General features: G+C 44.4%; 1 protein-coding gene across 4 annotated transcripts in view; it reads right to left on the bottom strand.

The window, feature by feature from the left end:
* FILIP1 (filamin A interacting protein 1) overlaps nt 1-26,029 on the bottom strand; it is a 306,718-nt gene that overhangs the window by 222,894 nt on the left and 57,795 nt on the right. Inside the window, exon 1 of one of the 4 annotated variants that reach the window (XM_077289878.1) lies at nt 12,338-12,646. The exons of the other annotated variants lie outside the window; for them this stretch is intronic. The gene's annotated coding sequence lies outside the window, so the exon portion shown is untranslated. Of the gene's footprint in view, nt 1-12,337; nt 12,647-26,029 lie in introns of those variants that run through there. 4 annotated transcript variants of the gene reach the window in all.

The raw sequence follows: 26,029 nt of genomic DNA, 5'->3' as shown, positions 1-26,029 counted from the left end.
TGCGTTTTGTTGCTAAGAAAGCACCTACACTGGGGAATATTCTCTCACCCAGTAATTTTTCCAATGAAACATCCTCGCATAAGCCTACTTGGCTATCTACAAAAGTTTTTTTCAGATGCGGACATGCTCCCTGCAAAGCATGTTCACATGTAGTTCATAGCAAAGAAAAATTTATATCTATCACAACAAACAATAATTTTCTATTAATAATTTTATAAATTACAATACAACAGGTGTTATTTATATCATTGAATGCAAGCAATGCAATATCCAATACACAGGTTGTACCACCGGACCTCTGAATAACCGCGTAAGACGACATATGACCAACATGGTGAATATGAAAGCTGTCGGTCTATCAGCAGTCTCAAAACATTTTTCTCAAATACATAAGGGTAATATCAGCTCCCTAAAATTTTATGGCATAGATAAAGTGTATAGACCTAAGAGAGGAGGTGATTTAAGGTGTAAATTATTGAATCGTAAATCTTTTTGTATTTTGAAGTTACAGACCAGAGTCCCCACTGTATGAATCTACAACAAGATCTTATTTTACAATACAATTAAGTTTAATCGATTTGGTTATATTTTGTCTTGGTATATTATATATATAAAATTGTTTTTTTTTGTCTCTTCATATCACTTTTGTACATTTATGTATGATACATATGCCTATTTCCATGTGTTAAATTTCTGTGGCACTTTATTGAGTTAATTTTTCAGGTGTTTTGTTATCGTCATTAGATCACACCTGTGCAGCACTAACTTGTGACCTATAGAAACCTGTTCAGTCCAGGATGTTACATGCCATGATTAAGGCTCTTAGCGGAAACACGTTGGTTGTTCATCCCAGATTGTGGTGACCAGGATCCATGCCTTTTTTAATGTACTATTGCACCAAATATAAGTTTTTCTTTTTTTATAAAAATATTACTTTCCTTTTTGATTTCATCGCTGCAGGTTCTCTCCCCCCCCCCCCCCCCCTTTCTATAGAAATATATTGTTAGATAAACAATATATCTCTACGGACATGTATAACCTGCTTCTGGGGTCATTGCCTTCACGATAGGTCAAGATTACCAAATTCGTCTATTCACTCCTATCTACTTCATTGGTAGAGCTGCAGCTTGTCAACATGAAGTTTCAAGTTTGAGTCCAGGGGAGACCAAACACAGAAAGGAGAAGCAGTAAATATGTAATTTAATTTATGCACTGAACAGAAAGCAGCCCCCACCTCGAGAAGAGGGAGCTACAAAGCATTGAAGACATCGGAGAGAGGTGAGTATCAGAAGCCAGGACAAAAGCTGTCATGATCTCAATGGCAAGAGAACATAGCATCAGCATATATAGGAACTAGCTCTTGGAAGATGGGAACTGAGCTGACCATGAACTAAACCTAACACACAACTAGCAGTGGCCGGGTAGCATGCCTACGTTGATTCTAGATGCCCAGCACCAGCCGGAGGACTAAATAATGCTAGCAGAGGAAAATAAGTCCTAGCTCACCTCTAGAGAAATACCCCGAAAGGAGACAGAGGCCCCCCACATGTATTGGCGGTGAATTAAGATGAAATAACAAAACGTAGTATGAAAATAGGTTTAGCAAATTTGAGGTCCACTTACTACATAGCAGAAGACAGAAAGAACACTTTCATGGTCAGCTAAAAACCCTATCAAAACACCATCCAGAAATTACTTTAAAACTCTGGCATTAACTCATAACACCAGAGTGGCAATTCCTGTTCACAAGAGCTTTCCAGACACAGTAACGAAACTACAGCTGTGAACTGGAACAAAAATGCAAAAACAAACATGGACAAGAGTCCAACTTATCTAGTAGTTGTCTAGGAGCAGGAACAAGCACAGAGAGGCTTCTGATAACATTGTTGACCGGCAAGCAACTAACAAAGCAGCAAGGTTATATAGCGACTCCCACATCTTGATGGGAACAGGTGAACAGAGAAGATGAAGACACCAGTTCAATTCCACCAGTAGCCACCGGGGGAGCCCAGAATCCAAATTCACAACAGTACCCCCCCCTCAAGGAGGGGGCACCGAACCCTCACCAGAACCACCAGGGCGATCAGGATGGGCCCTATGAAAGGCACGAACCAGATCAGAGGCATGAACATCAGATGCATTCACCCAAGAATTATCCTCCTGGCCGTATCCCTTCCACTTGACCAGATACTGGAGTCTCCGTCTGGAAACACGAGAGTCTAAGATTTTCTCCACAACGTACTCCAACTCACCCTCAACCAACACCGGAGCAGGAGGCTCAACGGAAGGCACAACCGGTACCTCATACCTGCGCAATAATGACCGATGAAAAACGTTATGAATAGAAAAGGATGCAGGGAGGTCCAAACGGAAGGAAACAGGGTTAAGAATCTCCAATATCTTATACGGGCCGATGAACCGAGGCTTAAACTTAGGGGAAGAGACCCTCATAGGGACAAAACGAGAAGACAACCACACCAAATCCCCAACACAAAGCCGAGGACCAACACGACGGTGGCGGTTGGCAAAAAGCTGAGTCTTCTCCTGGGACAACCTCAAATTGTCCACCACCTGCCCCCAGATCTGATGCAATCTCTCCACCACAGCATCCACTCCAGGACAATCCGAAGATTCCACCTGACCAGAGGAAAATCGAGGATGAAACCCCGAATTACAGAAAAACGGGGACACCAAAGTGGCAGAGCTGGCCCGATTATTGAGAGCGAACTCCGCCAATGGCAAAAAAGCAACCCAATCATCCTGGTCAGCAGACACAAAACACCTCAGATATGTCTCCAGGGTCTGATTAATCCGCTCGGTCTGGCCATTCCTCTGAGGATGGAAAGCGGACGAAAAAGATAAATCTATGCCCATCCTAGCACAGAATGCCCGCCAAAATCTAGACACGAATTGAGTCCCTCTGTCAGAAACGATATTCTCAGGAATACCATGCAAACGAACAACATTTTGAAAAAACAGAGGAACCAACTCGGAAGAAGAAGGCAACTTGGGCAGAGGAACCAAATGGACCATCTTAGAGAAACGGTCACACACCACCCAGATGACAGACATCTTCTGAGAAACAGGCAGATCTGAAATAAAATCCATCGAGATGTGCGTCCAAGGCCTCTTAGGAATAGGCAAGGGCAACAATAATCCACTAGCCCGAGAACAACAAGGCTTGGCCCGAGCACAAACGTCACAAGACTGCACAAAGCCTCGCACATCTCGTGACAGGGAAGGCCACCAGAAGGACCTTGCCACCAAATCCCTGGTACCAAAAATGCCAGGATGACCTGCCAACGCAGAAGAATGAACCTCAGAGATTACTCTACTGGTCCAATCATCAGGAACAAACAGTTTATCAGGTGGGCAACGATCAGGTCTATCCGCCTGAAACTCCTGCAAGGCCCGCCGCAGGTCTGGAGAAACGGCTGACAATACCACTCCATCCTTAAGGATACCTGTGGGCTCAGAGTTACCAGGCGAGTCAGGCTCAAAACTCCTAGAAAGGGCATCCGCCTTAACATTCTTAGAACCCGGTAGGTATGACACCACAAAATTAAACCGAGAGAAAAATAATGACCAGCGCGCCTGTCTAGGATTCAGGCGCCTGGCGGTCTCAAGATAAATCAAATTTTTGTGGTCCGTCAATACCACCACCTGATGTCTGGCCCCCTCAAGCCAATGGCGCCACTCCTCAAAAGCCCACTTCATGGCCAAAAGCTCCCGATTCCCAACATCATAATTCCGCTCAGCGGGCGAAAATTTACGGGAAAAGAAGGCACAAGGCCTCATCACGGAGCAGTCAGAACTTTTCTGCGACAACACTGCCCCAGCTCCGATCTCAGAAGCGTCGACCTCAACCTGAAAAGGTAGAGCAACATCAGGCTGACGCAACACAGGGGCAGAGGAAAAACGGCGCTTAAGCTCCCGAAAAGCCTCCACAGCATCAGGGGACCAATCAGCAACATCAGCACCCTTCTTAGTCAAATCGGTCAATGGCTTAGCAATATCCGAAAAACCAGCAATAAATCGACGATAAAAGTTAGCAAAGCCCAAAAATTTCTGAAGACTCTTAAGAGAAGAGGGCTGCGTCCAATCACAAATAGCTTGAACCTTGACAGGATCCATTTCAATGGAAGAGGGGGAAAAAATATATCCCAAAAAGGAAATCCTCTGTACCCCAAAAACACACTTAGAACCCTTCACACACAAAGAATTAGACCGCAAAACCTGAAAAACCCTCCTGACTTGCTGGACATGAGAGTCCCAGTCATCCGAAAAAATCAGAATATCATCCAGATACACAATCATAAATTTATCCAAATAATCGCGAAAAATATCATGCATAAAGGACTGGAAAACTGACGGAGCATTTGAAAGACCAAAAGGCATCACTAAATACTCAAAGTGGCCCTCGGGCGTATTAAATGCGGTTTTCCACTCATCCCCCTGCCTGATTCGCACCAAATTATACGCCCCACGAAGGTCAATCTTAGAGAACCACTTGGCCCCCTTTATGCGAGCAAACAAATCAGTCAGCAACGGCAATGGGTATTGATATTTAACAGTGATTTTATTCAAAAGCCGATAATCAATACATGGTCTCAAAGAGCCGTCTTTTTTTGACACAAAGAAAAAACCGGCTCCTAAGGGAGATGACGATGGACGAATATGTCCCTTTTCCAAGGACTCCTTTATATATTCTCGCATAGCAGCATGTTCAGGCACAGACAGATTAAATAAACGACCCTTTGGGTATTTACTACCCGGGATTAAATCTATGGCACAATCGCACTCTCGGTGCGGAGGTAACGAACCAAGCTTGGATTCTTCAAAGACGTCACGATAGTCAGACAGGAACTCAGGAATTTCAGAGGGAATAGATGATGAAATGGAAACCACAGGTACATCCCCATGAGCCCCCTTACATCCCCAGCTCAACACAGACATAGCTCTCCAGTCGAGGACTGGGTTGTGAGATTGCAGCCAAGGCAATCCTAGCACCAAATCATCATGTAGATTATACAGCACCAGAAATCGAATAATCTCCTGGTGATCCGGATTGATACGCATAGTTACTTGTGTCCAGTATTGTGGTTTATTATTAGCCAATGGGGTGGAGTCAATCCCCTTCAGAGGAATAGGAGTCTCCAAAGGCTCTAAATCATACCCACAGCGTTTGGCAAAGGACCAATCCATAAGACTCAAAGCGGCGCCAGAGTCGACATAGGCGTCCGTGGTAATAGATGACAAAGAGCAAATCAGGGTCACAGATAGAATAAACTTAGACGGTGAGGTGCAAATGGAAACAGATTTACCAAGCTTTTTAGTGCGTTTAGAGCATGCTGATATAACATGAGTAGAATCACCACAATAGAAACACAACCCATTTTTCCGTCTAAAATTCTGCCGCTCGCTTCGGGACAGAATTCTATCACACTGCATACTCTCTGGCGACTTCTCAGTGGACACCGCCAGATGGTGCACTGGTTTGCGCTCCCGCAAACGCCTATCGATCTGAATAGCCATTGTCATGGACTCATTCAGACCCGCAGGCACAGGGAACCCCACCATAACATCCTTAATGGCATCAGAGAGACCCTCTCTGAAAGTCGCCGCCAGGGCGCACTCATTCCACTGAGTAAGCACAGACCATTTACGGAATCTTTGGCAGTAAATTTCCGCTTCATCTTGCCCCTGAGATAGGGACATCAAAGTTTTTTCTGCCTGAAGCTCCAAATGAGGTTCGTCATAAAGCAACCCCAAGGCCAGAAAAAACGCATCCACATTGAGCAACGCAGGATCCCCTGGTGTCAATGAAAAAGCCCAGTCTTGAGGGTCGCCCCGGAGCAAGGAAATCACAATCCTGACCTGCTGTGCAGGGTCTCCGGCAGAGCGAGATTTCAGGGACAAAAATAATTTGCAATTATTTCGAAAATTCTGAAACCCAGATCTATTCCCCGAGAAAAATTCCGGCAAAGGAATTCTCGGCTCAGATACAGGTGCATGACAAACAAAATCTTGCAAATTTTGTACCTTCGTGGCGAGATTATTCAAACCTGCAGTTACACTCTGAAGATCCATTACAAACAGGTGGACACAGAGCCATTCAAGGGTTAAGAGGAGGTAAGAAGCAGCTAGACAGCAATTAAGGGCTAGACAGCAAAACTCTGAAGGGGAAAAAAAAAAAAAATAAAAATTTCCCTTAAACACTTCTCTATCTCCTGCTTCAGCCCAAACAATTAACACTTTGCGGGCCGGTCAAACTGTCATGATCTCAATGGCAAGAGAACATAGCATCAGCATATATAGGAACTAGCTCTTGGAAGATGGGAACTGAGCTGACCATGAACTAAACCTAACACACAACTAGCAGTGGCCGGGTAGCATGCCTACGTTGATTCTAGATGCCCAGCACCAGCCGGAGGACTAAATAATGCTAGCAGAGGAAAATAAGTCCTAGCTCACCTCTAGAGAAATACCCCGAAAGGAGACAGAGGCCCCCCACATGTATTGGCGGTGAATTAAGATGAAATAACAAAACGTAGTATGAAAATAGGTTTAGCAAATTTGAGGTCCACTTACTACATAGCAGAAGACAGAAAGAACACTTTCATGGTCAGCTAAAAACCCTATCAAAACACCATCCAGAAATTACTTTAAAACTCTGGCATTAACTCATAACACCAGAGTGGCAATTCCTGTTCACAAGAGCTTTCCAGACACAGTAACGAAACTACAGCTGTGAACTGGAACAAAAATGCAAAAACAAACATGGACAAGAGTCCAACTTATCTAGTAGTTGTCTAGGAGCAGGAACAAGCACAGAGAGGCTTCTGATAACATTGTTGACCGGCAAGCAACTAACAAAGCAGCAAGGTTATATAGCGACTCCCACATCTTGATGGGAACAGGTGAACAGAGAAGATGAAGACACCAGTTCAATTCCACCAGTAGCCACCGGGGGAGCCCAGAATCCAAATTCACAACAAAAAGCCCCGATGTGCTGGGACAGTTCCGCTGAATCCAGGATGGTTGGGCACTATGCATAAGATATAGAACAAGTTAGCATGTTAGATAGGAAATGGTTACGGTTAAGATTAGCCTAGTGGGAGGGCACTAGTGCTGATAAGAAGGGGAATTCAGTGTCAGCCAGTGAAGTGAGGAGTTGGTTCAAGTTCCGGTGGGGTGGTGGGTTGCTTGGGGCAGCATGTGCCAAACGTTCAGGGCAATGGGCGGCCAAATGGAGATCCCTGATGGACATTCCAACGACATCTGGAGCCTAGAGCTCGGGCCAGGAACCATGGAGCAGGCCTGGTCTTCTGACATCACAAGGTTGGTGGATATAGAGTTATGTTGAGTGCACTGCCAGAGTGGACAGCAAATCCCTGGGACTGATGGAGTCAGAGGGCTTGGGAGTAGTCCAGAATTAACATGTGGCAGAAGAGGAATTGTACTAAGGAGGAACGAAGTCTGCAATGCTGTGCCCCACCCCACTTGTACCCATCTGATGAACTTGGACTGTTTAGTAAAAGTTTTACTGTTTCAAAAAACCTGATGTCCCATGCATTGTGTGTGGTTGCTCTTGGGAGCGGAGGCCTACAAGTGAGAGTGATGCACCCCACACCCTACAGCACATTAGGACTGGGACACCCATTGTCTGTAAAGTGCTAGAGCACAAGCGGACAGAAGCTCATTTGTGACTACCGCTCTGCAGCACTTTACACCCATTTACCCACTGAAATCAATTGTAAAACAACTATCTTAAAACAATCTATACAATCTCCCACATTTAATCTGCTTTACCGACAACTAAATCTACAAAGCATTTATATGCAAATAAAACCTTAATTAATTTACAGGGATTTTCTTTGTTCCAGATTGGACCCCGATATGCACTAAAATACCTTAAATAACCAACAAAGCATGTACTCTCCCTTCTCCAGGTCCAGCACTGGCTTCCTGCTGCTGCATGTGTCTCGCTGTTTTGACTGCAATGGTGACATCACATTGACAGGCTGCATCACCACTGCCGCCAAGATACCAAGACTCTGTCAGTCTGTCAGCGGTGGGGACCTGGTGCTGGGCCTGTGAAGGGTAAAGACCTGCTATGTCTGTTATTTTAGAGGATTTGGGGTCCACCTTCCTAAAAGTAGAAATCCCCTTTAAATAATTTTTACCAACTTTTGAAGGTTGGCATCTGGAAACCAGTTAGATTTATAGTGTGCAATGAGCACCATGGGACATTTTACATCATGGTCATACCAGATAAAGAACATGCCCCTCCACATATATTCCACCTCCTCCCCCCACACTTTTACACCTTGATCTTTGAATCCCTGGGACACCAGAAACCTTACGTAATTGCTGATTTCTATGTTTCAAGGAAACTCGGGAGACTGTACGACTCCTTCAGGGCTTCTCCTGGATGTAATGGAAGAGTTGAGAAATATGCTTTAAAGAGGTTGACTCGTTAAGGCAACCCATTCTCCATGTCCTATTAGGGCATGTAGACACTACAGAAGTGGGTCTACTTTTGAGGACCGTTCTGTAATTACCCTCAAAATAATTTAAGAAATGTCCACAATTCAAGCACTGGATACTTTGGCTAAAAGAATTATTTATCTAAAAGCAGTCTAGACAAACCCAAAGTTTTGCAAGGGATAATATAATAAATGTCTTTTTCTACATGAAGACACTTATCCGTCTGTCAAAACATCCTCATAAGAGATGAAAGGCTTTTCACAAGTGTGATCTTACCAATAGATGGTATTTAATAATTAATGACCCTATTCTGAAAAACACATCATCTGTTTGGTGGTATTTGCTAGCACACACATCTCTTGGCACCTGCTCTAGAATTTTTCCTCTTCACTGATCTTGTAGCAGAATGATAAGGATTCTTCTGCGGTAATGTCTGGAATGTGGAAGCAGAAATGAATTACAGTATCTGTACTTAGAACTGGATAATGCCTCCTCACTCTACTCACGACGTGCACGTTACATAATGGGACATTGGTCAGTGCACGCCGAGAAGGTAGATCTGCAGAACACCAAAGGAAATATGTTCTCACAATCATATGAAGTATGACACCATTTCAGATACAGTTTTCACATTTCTATTAAATATATTTTCATACCAGGTCAGTTGTGACTTTGAGAATGTAATGTGGTCTTTCAGCAGTTCATTGGTGCAGAGCCGGCTGTCAGTCAGTACTGACTGGTGACTGAACTTTACGACTGAAAGCTGGAGTCTGCTGGGAGGAATGAAGATCATTTCCCACCATTAGCTGGACTTTCAGTGTGGCGACCACATGGAACGCCATTTACCTGCAGATTAACCACGTATCTGCAGGTCAATAACGTTTTCTGACATGACAGGTTTCCTTTAAAAAAACAAACAAACGCATTTCATACATCTGGCTTAGGATTTATGTGCTTGGCTAACCATGCGCAGAATACGTCCACTTTTCACACTTTTCAAAAATGATGAGAGAAGTATAAAGGAATACTAAAATGTCACAAATTTACCACAAAACAAGTATGCATCAAAATGGTGAACTTTTTTTATGCCAAATCGATAATGAAATCCCTAGATAATACCTCCTGAGTCCTCTACTTCTGCTGAGGGTCAAGCAGGGGAACTGGAGTTTTTTTACGATCACATTTATTTATCTCATTTCAGTAAATTAGCATACAGCTTCTTGGCAGCTGTGTGTAATTCCGATGTAGAGCACACCACTTCCCGGAACGTGCCATAGCTACTGAGCAGCACTACGCTGTATGAATGGAGCCCTACGGATGCGTTTCATATTTAATGGCACCTTTTTATTTGTATTATGCCGAACACAGGCTCTTTGGGTATGTTCAATATTTTTTTTCTGGCGGATTTTTAGCGTGTCTATAATGAAAACCACCTAAAAAGTGTTCAGAAAAGACTCAAAAGAAACTCCTTGTTCATTTCTATATAAAAATGACTTACTATTTATATATATTTATATATTCTGCCTTTTGAGTGTTTTTTAACTGCTTCAGGTTTTCAAAAACGCCAAGTGGTTAAATGAAGTGAGTAGACCAGGGGTGGGGAATCTTTTTTCTGCCAAGGGCCATTTGGATATTGAATATATGCCGTCCCTCGGGGGTTGTACAAATCGCGCTTAGCTCCGCCCACAAAATAGGTCCTGCCGCTAACACTGGTCTTTCATTGCCCACTCATCAGCATTCAGTAGTGAACACTGTGTGCTCCTGCTCACAGAGCAAGAAGAAATTATTAGGCCGGCGGCTGTCAATATACAGCTGCCGGCCCAAGCAGTGCGGTCCCCGGGAATCTGCCCAGGGGCCAGATGAAAGGTCATCGTGGCCTGAAGTAGCCCGTTCTCTGGTAATTGTACCCTGGAAACCACTTCCTACTTTACAGTAAGTCAATAGGAAGATGAAGCAACTGCCTGGAAGAGCCTTAACCCAGATTTTCACTCTGCAGTGATATACTGTATCTTTCCCATGGTCTCATTTATCTATTTCTTAGTAACCGTACACAGGAGTAAACACTAACACCCCCATACAAATTATACTAATGTTGGCAAAACGCAGATATGGATAGGTTCGGCTGACACTCTAAAGTCTATGGGGCAGCCGGCTGACTGATTGGGAGGATGTCAGTCAGACATGTCCGATTTCAATCTGACAATTGGATTGTTCAGCAGTGGCCACTGGCAGAGATGACTGTCAGTGGCTTTCTCATAGAGGACACACGAGCGCTCAGCTGAGGTAAGGAGACATAGCTGAGAAGGCTGTCAGCTGCCAACCACCTAATATGTACGGTTGGCTTAATTTATAGAGAAGTACACTGCGTAATTATGTGTCCACCTACCAGTGAGCCCCTAAATGTTTCATAAGTTTATAAATAAGTTAAAAGAGCAAAAGGTTCCAAAATTGAGTACCCAACCAATAATTTTGGAAACAATCAATGTCCGACGCGAAACAACCAATTAAAAGTGTTTTCTGGAAAACATCTATTCCCGGCATTTTTTTTACAATTAAGCTTTAATCACCCTCCCCAGGTCCATCACTGAGTCTCCGTTGCTGCTCCTGGTGTCTCTTGTTGTCTCATTGAAAGCGCTGCAGCCAATAAGTGAGCCCAGTGGCTCGGCCCGAGTTGACAGCAAAAGCCGCTCAAACCTATTTAGCCCTGATATTGGCTGCAGCGCTGTCGACGTGAGGTTAACACTGCAGACAATAACAGACACCGCATGCAGCTTCTGAGACTAAACCCTGGACCAGCGAAGGGTGAGAAAGGCTCAGTTTTTAAAACAAACTGATGCCGGGGGATAAAGGTTTTCTGAAACTGGAAAACCCCTTTAACTTCATAAAGTTCAGAGTTTGTTACAATAGATGCAGTGTAGACAATCCTCTATTAGTAATCTGAGCATAAAGCTCTAGTCATTATTAGCCACAATTTATCGCTATAGATAAATCACATCAGTCTGGGGTCCATGTTTGGATGACAGAGGATGGAATAAAGTGAGAACAAACCCTCAGCTATTCGGTCACACAGGATGTAATCAAGAATGTTTCAATTCACTGACAGAAAGCAGAGCTCCAACCATTCCTAGCGCCCCGCACCTCTCACCTGTGGAGGTAAGTCTGTTTCTGATCAGGGTCACACCACTGATTTCTCTCCATCTGAGAAAATCGTTCCAATTATGCTAATCTCACTCTGATCTGAGTTTGATCACAGTGGGATACGATGGAAAAAAAAAGTTTCTCCACCTTCTCCATTATATCAGGCTGCGCTCGAATGTCATCCGAGTGCGCCCAATTTTTTTTTCACCTACCCATAGGCTTGAATGGGCGAGTGACATCCGAATCTCGGAGGCAAATTGTGCATGCTGCAATTTTTTCCTCGGACAACTTGGTCGAAATAAAAAAAATTGAACGTGCACAGCCCCATAGAATAACACTGGTAAGGGTGCTATGTACGAGCCCTTAAATTATAATTAAACCAATACCTGTCTCTAAATTGTGTCAATTCTTGCTCATAAAAAGGCAATTGTAAAATTATATGCATTGATTTGGCTTCTTAAAACTGTATTTGTAGCGTATTACATGTCATTCCTGGCATATCTGTGTCTACATAATATATGTTTGTAGAATTTAATTTACTATGCAACTAAATAGCATAAATCACCGATTGTTACGTATAACATACAAACCCCTAAATTGTAAGTAACTTTCATTTCTACATTTCCCCCACATTACACACAAGTAATAATATGGGACACATAAATTACAATACAATATTAATGACTCCAGAAGACCACCCTTGCCTTACCTGTCTGATCAGTGATGCACCAGTGGATGTGGGGGTCACGGCCGCAGCTGCTGGGGACTTTTCTCACAAAGCGGGGGTCCTATTATGTGTGAAGCTCTGGCATTGATAACATCCACCAGGAGAATGAGCCCCACTCTGGACTGGTGTGGACTCACTGGTAGTAGGCAGATGTCCCAGTCACACAGAGAGGAGGTCACAACCTCCCACTCGGAGCTGGAGGAGAGGCTTTGCCTTTTCCCTTGGCCTGTTGCTGGGTGCTGTTGGGGTTTGGCAGTATGGCTCGGAGATAATGTTTCCTCTCCTTGGTCTGTGCAGCTCTGTTACAGACTGTGGAGCAGCTCCGCCGGCCGCTATATATATCTGGTGTTCTCAGCCAGGCAGGCTTGTCAACAGCTGAGAAGTCTGGAGCATTCTTGCTGCTGTTGTGAAGCAGTTATCAGTGGTCTCCCTGAGATTACTGTCCAGTGAGCTCACTGCCAGACTACAAGCAACTATTCATATAACCGAGCGCAGTCGCCTTATCGCTCGCGTACATATCGCCTACCACGGGCGCGAGTAGCGTTCACGCCTCGTGCCGTTATTCTCCGACAAGTCTATGCCAAGTATCAGCTTCCTAATCAGTTTGTGTTCTCCAGGCAATGCCAACGCAGTTAGGTAGAAAACCTAAAGAGAACACGAACCAATCTTTAGCCATGGCACTTAGTTAACAGTATTAAAAGGGGCATTCCCATCTCCAAGATCTTATCCCAGTATGGTGTAGGTGTAATAATAAGAATATTAGCAAATACCTCTAATTAGAAATGTAGTACAGTTTTCCTGATTCGCTATGTTACTTTCCTCATGTGCAGGCATTGCAGGACTTTAGGTATCCATGGTTACAACCGCTGATATAGTCACAGCTAATTCCTAGTGGTCGTTACTCTGGATACCTAAGGTCCTGCGGTGCCTGTGCATGAGGAAAGAGACATTGCAAATCAGAAAAACTATACTACATTTCCAATTGGAGGTATTTGCTAATATTACTCATAAATACTCACATAATACTCATAGTCCCATGGATTCCAGTACCACCTCTATGCTGATAGACACTCAGATCTACCTTTCTGGCCCAGATGTCACCTCTCTGCTCTCCAGAATCCCAGAGTGTCTATCAGCCATATCCTTCTTCTCCTCTCGCTTCCTCAAACTCAATGTGGACAAATCTGAACTCATCATCTTTCCTCCATCCCACAAATCTTCCTTACCTGACCTATCTATCGCAATCAATGACATCATGCTTTCCCCCGTACTGGAAGTCCGCTGCCTCGGAGTAACCTTCAACTCTGCCCTGTCCTTCAAACCGCACATCCAAGCTCTTTCCACCTCCTGTTGCCTCCAGCTCAAAAATATCTCCAGAATCCGTCCTTTCCTCAACCCTCAATCTACTAAAATGCTTGTGCATGCCCTCATCATCTCCCGCCTTGACTACTGCAACATCCTTTTCTGTGGCCTCCCTGCTAAGAGCCTTGCACCTCTCCAGTCCATCCTTAACTCTGCTGCCCGACTAATTCATCTCTCTCCTCGCTACTCCTCCGCTTCCCCCCTCTGCAAATCTCTTCACTGGCTCCCATTCCCTCAGCGTATCCAGTTCAAATTACTAATACTGACCTACAAAGCCATCCATAACCTGTCTCCTCCATATATCTCTGAACTAATCTCCCGATATCTTCCCTCACGTAATCTCCGGTCCTCCCAAGACCTCCTTCTCTCCTCCACACTTATTCGCTCCTCATCCAATCGCCTCCAAGACTTCTCTCGAATATCCCCCATCCTCTGGAACTCTCTGCCCCAACACGTCCGACTATCAACCACAGTCGGATCCTTCAGACGGAACCTGAAAACTCATCTCTTCAGGAAAGCCTACAGCCTGCACTGACCCCGCTGCCTCCTCACCACTACCGAAGCTACCGCCTCACCAACACCGGAGCTCCTGCAACCCCCAACCTACTGTCTCCTTCACCATAATCCTGTAGAATGTAAGCCCGCAAGGGCAGGGTCCTCGCCCCTCTATCAGTCCGTCATTGTTTGTTTACTGTAACTGATATCTGTAAGGGTACTGTCACAAAGTGGCATTTTCATCGCTACGACGGTACGATTCGTGACGTTCTAGCGATATCGTTACGATATCGTTGTGTCTGACACGCTACTGCGATCCGGAACCCCGCTGAGAATCGTACGTCGTAGCAGATCGTTTGAAACTTTCTTTCATCGTCTAGTGTCCCGCTGTGGCGGCATGATTGCATCGTGTGACACAGGTTGTATACGATGTGCGCACAGTAACCAACGGCTTCTACATCGCAAATACGTCATGAAATTATCGCTCCAGCGCCGTGTATTGCAACGTGTGACTGCAGTATACGACGCTGGAGCGATAATCATACGACGCTGCAACGTCACGAATCGTGCCGTCGTAGCGATGAAAATGCCACTGTGTGACGGTACCCTAACTTGTATGTAACCTCTTCTCAAGTACAGCACCATGGAATCAATGGTGCTATATAAATAAATAATAATAATAATTATTATTATTATTACATATGACGTTGGAGATGGGAATAGCCCTTTAATGATAATTTATTGCTTTTTTTATTACTCCTAGCTTAACCCCATATTGACAGAGCCAATTTTGACCTTAATGACCAGGCCAAATTTTACAATTCTGACTAGTGTCACTTTATGTGGTTGTAACTCTGGAACACTTCAACTTATCTTGGTGATTCTGAGATTGTTTTTTTCGTGACATTGTGCTTCATGATAGTGGTAAGATTTCTTTGATGTGACGCGTTTATATGTAAAAAAATAAAAATGTTGCAAATATGGTTAAAAATTTCACAATTTTCAAACTTTTAATTGTTATGTCCTTAATTCAGAGAGTTATATTATACAAAATACCGAATATACTCGTGTATAAGCCGAGATTTCCAGCACATTTTTTTGTGCTGAAAACGCCCCCCTCAGCTTATACACGAGTTATTGTCCCAGGGGTCGGCGGGGAGGGGGAGCAGCAGGAACCGGCGGCTGTCACATCATATTCACCAAAAAAGAAAAGAATGTCCAGCTTCACCGAGTCCGTAAAAAAGAGTTTTCTTTATTCACAAACTTTAAACATGGAGGATACAGACTTCAGCACGAACCATATGGGTAAGAATCTCAATGGGTTTCTGGAGACTAAGCTCCCTTAGTCATGATTAAGGGAGCTTAGTCTCCAGAAACGCGTTGAGATTCTTACCCATATGGTTCGTACTGAAGTCTGTATCCTCCATGTTTAAAGTTTGTGAATAAAGAAAACTCTTTTTTACGGACTCGGTGAAGCTGGACATTCTTTTCTTTTTTAGTACTTTGCTCTGCCCTCAACAGGGCAAAGTACGCCTGTGCCAGAGCCACGGCAAGTAGACAAAAAGAGGACGTGATCGTATGAAGATAGGAGGCTCTGGACTGGACTGTGACGCCCATCGGACCCGAAACGAACCGGGACTGCCCCTGGGTGAGTATAATCTAACCTTTATTTTTCAATTTTTCATCTTTCAGGTTACATCGGACGCTTATCTACAGCATTACAGAATGCTGTACATAAGCCCCTGATGCCGGTTGCCGCAGCTCATCTTCGATTTTGGGGGTGACAGATTCCCTTTCAATATTCAATTTTTTTCACAAAAAATTTACTTTATACTCAATTTTTTTTATTTTTACAAGGGTAATAGGAGAAAATGGACCACAAAATTTGTAGTGCAATTTCTCCTGAGTACGCCGATACCTTATTTGTGGTGGAAATCTACTGTTTGGGCGCACGGCAGGGCTTAGAAGGGAAGGAGCGCTATTTGACTTCTTGAATGTAAAATTTGCTGGAATAATTAGCAGACACTATGTCGCGTTTGTAAAGCCCCTGATGTGCCTATACAGTGGAAACTCCCCACAAGTGACCCCATTTTGGAAACCACACCCCTCAAGTATTTTATCCAGGTATTTAATGAGTATTTCAAATACGCAGGTACGACACAGACTTTGATAACATTAGATCGTCATATTGAATATGTTGTCATTAGTGTTGAGCGCAAGTGCTTGCTACTCCAGTTTGCATCGGGTGCTTGGGTATTCACTAAATATCACGGGTGCTCGAGTGACATGCTAGAGTCTTGCCCCGCATGTTTTGCGGCTGTTAGACACCCCAAAAAAATGCGGGGATCCGCGATATTCCGTGCATACCTGAGCACCGGATGCAAACTTGAATAGTGAGCACTTGCACTCAACATTACCCGTCATATCGTCATTTTTTTAATTTTTTTTTTAAACCCACAATTCTAAACCTAACACATCAACAACCCTAATACAATCCTAATCCCAACTCCAACCCTAATCCTAACCCCAACTGCGAAGAATGGAAAAATAAATAAATATATTTTATATTTTTTATCTAACTAAGGGGGTCACAAAGGGGGGTTTGATTTACTATGTTTTTTATTATTTTGATCACCGTGATAGGGTCTATCACGGTGATCAAAATGAACCAATAGAAAAAAATTTCTATTGTTGCCGGGTACCAGCTGGCAGATCTCAGCGGGCGCACTGCACATGCGCCCAACATTTTTTTTTCCCAGGAAGATGACGATGGGCCAGGGGACTGCTCAGGAGGGACCAGGGAATCACAGAGGTACTGAGGGGTCTCGGGGGGCATCATTTCTCTCTCCTCTGACATGTGTATCATGTCAGAAGAGAAAGAAATGATTGAAACAGCTAGAACACTTTTTTTGTGATTGCCGCTATTCACTGAATAATGGTGGGACTCTCAACCCGAGCATGACAGCCTCCTACAAATATATAGTCCGTGACTGAACCAAGATACATGGACGTCTGCAGGAGCCCATACAGATATAAAGAACAAAAAGATTCCTCATAGAATATCAATATTGATCCTATGTGGAACTGATGCTTTGCTGTGCTGCTCATCTGTTGATGAGTCAACATTGGGAAGATATTCAAGGCCACTATTATGTTTATAGAGATGTATTATGCATTTTATAGTGATTTGTTATTACTGTATCACACTTTCTTCACTTAGATATACAGTGTGTCTGTAAAGTCATGGTGCACTTTTGTAGTTTACATTTTGGTGCCCTTTCTCTGGAACAATCATATCAGACCTGTTCATGAGGAGAGATACTGTAAGAAGAACCAATCAAACAACACAAACTCATTTAAGCTGTTGCTGAGCCCCCAGTCAGATTAACCCCTGTTAAACTGAATAATACACTGCCAGATCTGTGACATCATGCAACCACAAGCTTATGCTATCGTTTGGATGTGTGTAGGACAACAAATGGAGCCCACATCAAACTGCACTGAATAGGTATGAAACTGGGAGAGTTTTTCTTTTATTTGGAGTAGATTTCACATTTCTATCTTTTTTCTTGCTTTCCAGTGACTGGTCAAAAGTGCATCATGACTTTACGGACACACTGTATATATCAATATAGTAAAATTTATGTTTATTTAATGTTGATTCTTTGTGATTTTATGATATAATGGATATTTTTATTCATATGCACATTTTTCACTTCACTTTTATCTATATATTTAGACTATATACGGGCATTCCATGCACAGTTGTTGTTTTAAGTTTAATATTTGCTTTTGTAATTTACAATATTATATTTAAAATGGATGTATTATCCTCATATACACATATTATCATTTTTATTTTTATTTTTTTCTTTTGTGGTCTTCTTTTGATATCATCTGAATGTTTTTATTGGGATGGTTGCAGCTATTGTTTTAATATAAAAATATATTCAGTCCGGTACAGAGTATGTATTTGATCACTATTGATGATATACTTGCTATAATGGTTCCAATTATGGTGTAATGGGGGTGGTAACCTATGTCTATTTGTTGTACGAGTTCCATTCATTACTGTATGCTGTTTACCTGTTCGTTGCCGGTGCATGGGTGCATGCAACGTGCATGCGCTTCAGTGTTTGGGTGGGGAGGTGCTCTGTAGTTGCGACGTGTCGCCCTGGTTACCTGACCGGGGCATGTGATTGGGTGACGTGCGCACTGAGTGCCCTCTCCTCTATGATGCCGCATCATGGCGGTCGTGCGCCACTATACATGGCAATTTATTCATTAGCACACTACTATTTAAGGACACTTATAGTAAACTACTACACTACCTCCTGACAAAGCTGCAGAGGTGGTGAAATGCACGTCGAGGTGTGTTTCAGCAGGTTACTTCTCCCCTATCCATCATGACTGCAGGTAATGATTGATTTGTATTTGTAGCAGCCTTCTGATGTTGATGATTAGGGATTGATTTAATTTCAATGTATTTTTATGATGTCCAATTGCAATTAAGCTTTTGATATATAGACTGCCACTTTTTTTCACCTGTTACAGTTATATATATTTATAAGTGACATGGTATTGATGAATTCTTTGCTCCTCTTTTTGGACATCATTTCTATCCATTATCATAATGGTTTGGCATTAGGGATCTAATTAGATATGTGGCTTGATATTTATTATAAATGCAATCATTAGTTACAAGTAACCTTATATCTATATGTGCCTTTACCTTTGGGGGTTATACCTGCTGCTAGCTTCATTGTGTCTTTTTTGTCCCAATATTTGGTATTCCATTTGAATAATAATAGTAATAATAATTTTATTTATATAGCGCCAACATATTCCGCAGCACTTTACATTACAGAGGGGACTTGTACAGACAATAGATATTACAGCGTAACAATAAACACAGATCAAAACAGATACCAAGAGGAATGAGGGCCCTACTCGCAAGCTTACAAACTATGAGGAAAAAGGGGAGACACGAGATGTGGATGGTAACAATTGCTTTCGTTGTTCGGACCAGCCATAGTGTAAAGGTACCTTCACATTAAGCGACGCTACAGCGATAGCGACAACGATGCCGATCGCTGCAGCGTCGCTGTTTGATCGCTGGAGAGCTGTCACACAGACCGCTCTCCAGCGACCAACGATGCCGAGGTCCCCGGGTAACCAGGGTAAACATCGGGTTACTAAGCACTTAGTAACCCGATGTTTACCCTGGTTACCAGCGTAAAATGTAAAAAAAAAAAACACTACATACTTACATTCGCGTCCCCCGGCGTCCGCTTCCTGCACTGACTGAGCGCCGGCCCTAACAGCAGAGCGGTGACGTCACCGCTGTGCTGTACTTTCACTTTCACTTTACGGTGCTCAGTCAGTGTGGGAAGCGGACGCCGGGGGACGCGAAGGTGAGTATGTAGTTTGTTTTTTTTACATTTTACACTGGTAACCAGGGTAAACATCGGGTTACTAAGCGCGGCCCTGCACTTAGTAACCCGATGTTTACCCTGGTTACCAGTGTAAAACATCACTGGTATCGTTGCTTTTGGTGTCAAACACGACGATACACGCCGGTCTGACGACCAAATAAAGTTCTGAACTTTGTTCAACGACCAGCGATATCACAGCAGGATCCTGATCGCTGCTGCGTGTCAAACTAAACGATATCGCTAGCCAGGACGCTGCAACGTCACGGATCGCTAGCAATATCGTTTAGTGTGAAGGTACCTTAAGGCTCGGGTGTTGAAGGAAAGCTGCATGAACCAGTTAACTGCCTAAATATGTAGCAGTACAGACACAGAGGGCTATTAACTGTATAAAGTGTATGAGAACATGATGCGAGGAACCTGATTATGGTTGAAGCTTTTTGAATGGGCCACACAGGGATAGTTAGGTTAATGCGTTGAGGCGGTAGGCCAGTCTGAACATATGCGTTTTTAGAGCACGTTTAAAACTGTGGGGATTGGGGATTAATCGTTTTAACCTGGGTAGTGCATTCCAAAGAATTGGCGGAGCATGTGAAAAGTCTCCAGTTAATCAAGTTCAACCTTTCCCCAACAATTATACATTATTTTTTTTACTAAATTATCTATATCTTACAATGCCATTTCTGCTGAGGAAAGCATCCAGTCCTTTTTAAAAAAAATAAGCTGTTAAAGGGAACCTGTCACCCCCAAAATCGAAGGTGAGCTAAGCCCACCGGCATCAGGGGCTTATCTACAGCCTTCTGGAATGCTGTAGATAAGCCCCCGATGTATCTTGAAAGATGAGAAAAAGAGGTTAGATTATACTCACCCAGGGGCGGTCCCGCTGCAGTCCGGTCCAATGGGCATTGCGGTCCGGGGCCTCCCATCTTCTTACGATGACGTCCTCTTCTTGTCTTCCTGCCGCGGCTCCGGCGCAGGCGTACTTTATCTGTCCTGTTGAGGGAGAGCAAAGTACTGCAGTGCACAGGCGCCGGGAAAGGTCAGAGAGGCCCAGCACCTGCGCACTGCAGTACTTTGCTCTCCCTCAACAGGACAGATAAAGTACGCCTGCGCTGGAGCCGCAGTGTGAAGACAAGGAGAGCGACGTCATCTATGAAGATGGGAGGCCCCGGACCGGACCGCGACGCCCATCGGATCGGACCGCCTGCCCAGGTGAGTATAATCTAACCTCTTTTTCTCATCTTTCAGGATACATTGGGGGCTTATCTACAGCATTACAGAATTCTGTAGATAAGTCCCTGATGCTGGTGGGCTTACCTCACCTTCGATTTTGGGGGTCACAGGTTCCCTTTAAAGTGTCTGTCATTACTACCTCTTGTGGTAGGGCATTCGACACTCTGACTACTCTAACTGTAAAGAACCCTTTTCCTATTTATTAATGTAAACATTTAAAGGGGCATTCCCAATTCCAAAATCCTATCCCAATATGTAGTAGGGGTAATCATAATAATCCAAAACAAAGAAAAAAGTGTGGCAGCACAGCCCAAAAGCGAGATCAGGTGTACATTCAGTAATCAATACTGGAACCCGGCATTCTCGGGAGGTGCTCAGGTTGGAAATAAAGGAAGAACCATGTAGCGAAAGTAGAAAAGAACGCGGCAGCACTCACCGGACCTGTGATCAAGACTTTTCCTTTATTGAGCCAAATGTGAACACATCTTCACGGCACGGGGGAGACGAAGGACAGAAGAGGTGAGTGGGGAGAGGACAACGGCCGTTTCACACCAATACCGACGCTTCTACGGGTCCACTTATGGGTAATCATAATAATGCAACAACCCAGAGTCCTGGTCATTGCAGTACTGTCGCTCCGCCAATAAGAGGAGTGATGGTACGTCTGATGGCAATAAAGGAGTTCACCTGACCAGGTATCACAGTCACACATTACACTTCACACTCTGGCCACCAGGGGGAGCAAAAGGTTCTATGTATTAGGCCACTCCTCACACTCTGGTAAAACTGGGGGTTGGATAGGAAGTTAGGAGAAGTTGACTGGGTTTTGCCCAGGTAACATCTAGTGAGAGAAGAGCGTTGCTTGGGAAGATCCAGGGGGGTCCCTGTCAAGGGTGGGATCCTGACAGAGGCCTAGCGAAAGGACAGATCGTTACGGAGCCGCGCCTGCACCTCATTGCGGCGGCATCTTAAGAAAGGACACGAAGCGAAGAATATTATGGAGAAGTGAGAAACGAGATCACAGCACAAAAGCGAAAGAACCAGTAGGAGTCGTGCCCCGAGATCGGCAACATCCTACTGAGGCACGTAGCCGGTGGCCGGAACGCCGAGGAAGTATTAGGCTCTACGCATTACTTCAAACCAACGGCAGGGCAGTTAATTTTAGGTTGGCTGCCTCACCTTAATCACCTAATGAAGACAACGGAGGGAATTGTGGGAGAGGGGTGTCATGAATCCCAATGGCTAGGGATAGCACAGGACAAGCAAAGTACAAATATATTACGGACGAGCTCTAGGGTGATGGAACCTGGGCTGACCGCTGCCCTACGCCTGACAAACGCAACTAGAGATAGCCAGGGAGCGTGCCTACGTTGGTTCTAGACGCCACGCACCAGCCTAAGAGCTAACTAGCACTGCAGAGAAAATAAAGACCTCACTTGCCTCCAGCGGAATGAACCCCAAAAGATATAGTTGCCCCCCACATGTATTGACGGTGAAATGAGAGGAAGGCACACACATAGAGATGATATATATAGTTTTAGCAAATTGAGGCCCGCTGTAAACTAGAAAGCAGAACGATACAAAAGGGGACTGAGCGGTCAGCAAAAAACCCTAATCAAAAAAACCATCCTGAGATTACAAGAACCCATGTGCCAACTCATGGCACATGGGGAGAACCTCAGTCCACTAGAGCTACCAGCTAGCATAGAGACATAATAAGCAAGCTGGACAAAAAACCAAACAACTGAAAATCAGCACTTAGCTTATCCTGAAAGATCTGGGAGCAGGTAGGCAGGAACCAAACAGAGCACATCTGAATACATTGATAGCCGGCAAGGGAAATGACAGAAAGGCCAGGTAAAATAGGAAACACCCAGCCACTGATGGACAGGTGGAAACCAAAGGCCGCAACCCACCAAAGTCACCCAGTACCAGCAGTAACCACCAGAGGGAGCCCACAAACAGAATCCACAACAGTACCCCCCCCTTGAGGAGGGGTCACCGAACCCTCACGAGAACCCCCAGGGCGATCAGGGTGAGCTCTATGGAAGGCGCAGACCAAATCAGTCGCATGAACATCGGAGGAGACCACCCAGGAATTATCCTCCTGACCATAACCCTTCCACTTAACCAAATACTGGAGTTTGCGTCTGGAAACACGAGAATCCAAGATCTTCTCAACAACATACTCCAATTCTCCCTCCACCAGCACCGGAGCAGGAGGCTCAACCGAAGGAACAACGGGCACCTCATACCTCCGCAACAACGACCGATGGAACACATTATGAATAGCAAACGATGCTGGGAGATCCAAACGAAAAGATACAGGGTTAAGAATCTCCGAGATCCTATAAGGACCGATGAACCGAGGCTTGAACTTAGGAGAAGAGACCTTCATAGGGACAAAACGAGAAGACAACCACACCAAATCCCCAACAAGAAGTCGGGGACCCACGCGGCGACGGCGATTAGCAAACTGCTGAGTCTTCTCCTGAGATAACTTCAAATTGTCCACCACCTGATTCCAAATCTGATGTAGTCTGTCCACCACCACGTCCACTCCAGGACAATCCGAAGGTTCCACCTGACCAGAGGAAAAACGAGGATGAAACCCCGAATTACAAAAAAAAAGGAGAGACCAACGTGGCCGAACTAGCCCGATTATTAAGAGCAAATTCGGCCAGTGGCAAAAAAGCAACCCAGTCATCTTGATCAGCAGAAACAAAACACCTCAAATAAGTTTCCAAGGTCTGATTAGTTCGCTCCGTCTGGCCATTCGTCTGAGGATGGAATGCAGACGAGAAAGACAAATCAATGCCCATCTTAGCACAAAACGTCCGCCAAAATCTAGACACAAACTGGGATCCCCTGTCAGAAACGATATTCTCCGGAATCCCATGCAAACGAACCACGTTCTGAAAAAATAAAGGGACCAACTCAGAGGAGGAAGGCAACTTAGGCAAGGGCACCAAATGAACCATCTTAGAAAAGCGGTCACACACAACCCAGATAACGGACATTTTCTGTGAAACCGGGAGATCAGAAATAAAATCCATGGAAATGTGCGTCCAAGGCCTCTTCGGGATGGGCAAGGATAACAACAACCCACTGGCCCAAGAACAACAAGGCTTAGCTCGAGCACACACTTCACAAGACTGCACAAAGGTACGCACATCCCTAGACAAGGAAGGCCACCAAAAAGACCTGGCCACCAAGTCTCTAGTACCAAATATTCCAGGATGACCAGCCAACACAGAAGAATGGACCTCGGAGATGACTCTACTGGTCCAATCATCCGGAACAAACAGTCTTTCTGGTGGACAACGATCCGGTTTATCCACCTGAAACTCCTGCAATGCACGTCACAAGTCTGGGGATACGGCGGACAATATTACCCCATCCCTAAGGATACCAGTAGGCCCAGAGTCTCCAGGAGAGTCAGGCACAAAACTCCTTGAAAGAGCATCTGCCTTCACATTCTTTGAACCTGGCAGGTATGAAACCACGAAATTGAAACGAGAAAAAAACAACGACCAACGAGCCTGTCTAGGATTCAAACGCCTGGCAGACTCAAGGTAAATGAGATTCTTGTGATCAGTCAAGACCACCACACGATGTTTAGCACCCTCAAGCCAATGACGCCACTCCTCAAATGCCCACTTCATGGCCAAAAGCTCCCGATTACCCACATCATAATTGCGCTCGGCGGGCGAGAATTTTCTAGAGAAGAATGCACATGGCTTCATCACCGAGCCATTAGAACTTCTCTGTGACAAAACCGCCCCCGCTCCAATCTCGGAAGCATCAACCTCAACCTGAAAAGGAAGTGAAACATCTGGTTGACACAACACAGGAGCAGAAGAAAACCGGCGCTTAAGTTCCTGAAAGGCCTCCACGGCCGCAGGAGACCAATCAGCAACATCAGCACCCTTTTTAGTCAAATCAGTCAAAGGTTTAACAATACTGGAAAAATTAGCAATGAACCGACGATAAAAATTAGCAAACCCCAAGAACTTCTGAAGGCTCTTAACAGATGTAGGTTGTGTCCAGTCACAAATCGCCTGAACCTTGACGGGATCCATCTCAATAGTAGAAGGAGAAAAAATGTACCCCAAAAAAGAAATCTTCTGGACTCCGAAGAGACACTTTGAGCCCTTCACAAACAGAGAATTGGCCCGCAGAACCTGAAACACCTTCCTGACCTGTAGAACATGAGACTCCCAGTCATCAGAAAACACCAAAATATCATCCAAATACACAATCATAAACTTATCCAGATATTCACGGAAAATATTGTGCATAAAGGACTGAAAGACTGACGGAGCATTGGAGAGTCCAAAAGGCATTACCAAATACTCAAAATGGCCCTCAGGCGTATTAAATGCGGTTTTCCACTCATCACCCTGTTTTATCCGCACCAGATTATACGCACCGCGAAGATCTATCTTAGTGAACCACCTAGCCCCCTTAATGCGAGCAAACAAATCAGTCAATAATGGCAATGGATACTGATACTTGACTGTAATCTTATTCAGAAGGCGATAATCTATACAAGGCCTCAGGGAACCATCTTTTTTTGCCACAAAAAAAAAACCTGCTCCCAGAGGGGACGAAGATGGACGAATATGTCCCTTTTCCAAGGACTCCTTAATATAATTCCGCATAGCAGTATGCTCTGGCAGTGACAGATTAAATAAACGACCCTTAGGGAACTTACTGCCAGGAATCAATTCTATAGCACAGTCACAATCTCTATGCGGAGGGAGCGAATTGAGCTTAGGCTCCTCAAAAACATCCCTATAGTCAGACAAAAACGCAGGGATCTCAGAAGGAGTAGATGAAGCGATTGAAATCGGAGGTGCATCATCATGAACCCCCTGACATCCCCAGCTTAACACAGACATTGTTTTCCAGTCCAGGACAGGATTATGAGTTTGTAACCATGGCAGACCAAGCACTAGTACATCATGTAAATTATAAAGTACAAGGAAGCGAATCACCTCCTGATGAACGGGAGTCATGCGCATGGTCACTTGTGTCCAATACTGCGGTTTATTCATAGCCAATGGTGTAGAGTCAATTCCCTTCAGAGAAATAGGAACTTCCAGAGGTTCCAGACTAAAACCGCAGCGTTTAGCAAATGACCAATCCA

This window comes from Ranitomeya variabilis, chromosome 2 (assembly GCF_051348905.1).
Source record: "Ranitomeya variabilis isolate aRanVar5 chromosome 2, aRanVar5.hap1, whole genome shotgun sequence".
Taxonomy (NCBI): Eukaryota; Metazoa; Chordata; class Amphibia; order Anura; family Dendrobatidae; genus Ranitomeya; species Ranitomeya variabilis.
The sequence above is the reverse complement of the archived record's forward strand: the minus strand, read 5'-3'. Positions and strand labels throughout refer to the sequence as shown.